An 837-nucleotide genomic window follows, 5' to 3' on the forward strand; every position below is an offset into this window, starting at 1 on the left:
TCTCAGTACCACCAGGTTAATCATGGAATTAACTATAAATATTTCACTACTGTATATTATCACCTAGTCTAATAGGCCCCTATGATCTCTAGAATTTAATAAAATATAATACAATTCATGGCATAAGTTTAATTTCACTAGTCTATAAACCTCTATTAGCTAACTATTCAGTGCAGTACTACATCAGGGAGCACTATGGCCCATAAGTCAACAAAATCTACCAGGTATATTCTAGCAAGACAGAGTTCCAAGTAGTTCTTATCTGACAATATATTGGCAGAAAAGTCTGTAAGTTCAATCTTATTATAACATACAGGGTAGAGGTATGATGCCCACTGCTAGAATGCAGAGATCTCAGCACTGCTTCATTTATTGGAGACCAGGTACCTATATTACTACAAATGCTAAATGACAAGACTAGCTACACTCAAGTGGCTACTTGTGAGGTTACACAGTCTTCCTTCAATAATTTCAGTCACTGTTTGATATGCATCCATATTCTCACAGGTTATTTATAAATGTGGGAAGTAAGAATTTTCAGCCAACTTTGAAAGCTGTTGTTCTCCATGCAGATGCATGGTGCACCACTTTTCCATACTCTCTAGTTCACCTTTGAATTAGAATTCCCTATATAGTTTAATATATGATCACAATGAATTTGGTGTTCACTGTCTGTGCAAACCTTAGGTTTTCGAGTTAACAACCCCACTCCTGTCCTGATCCCACAGGCTTGGGGGAACCATGAGAAACTGGGGTTTTGGTTAGGGGAAGGGAGACAAAATAAAAAGGTAATTTTTTACAGAGTCCCTCTTCTCCTAACAACATTGGATGCATTAC

General features: G+C 37.3%; 2 protein-coding genes across 2 annotated transcripts in view; one reads left to right on the forward strand and one right to left on the reverse strand.

The window, feature by feature from the left end:
• LOC119581854 (polycomb protein Asx-like) overlaps window positions 1-837 on the forward strand; it is a gene marked incomplete in the record, with an annotated part of 73,367 nt that overhangs the window by 21,973 nt on the left and 50,557 nt on the right.
• The window catches only part of LOC119582279 (histone-lysine N-methyltransferase E(z)-like), an 11,778-nt gene that overhangs the window by 7,247 nt on the left and 3,694 nt on the right, over window positions 1-837 (reverse strand). The window lies entirely within an intron of this gene.

This window comes from Penaeus monodon, chromosome 15 (assembly GCF_015228065.2).
Source record: "Penaeus monodon isolate SGIC_2016 chromosome 15, NSTDA_Pmon_1, whole genome shotgun sequence".
NCBI classification, from domain to species: Eukaryota; Metazoa; Arthropoda; class Malacostraca; order Decapoda; family Penaeidae; genus Penaeus; species Penaeus monodon.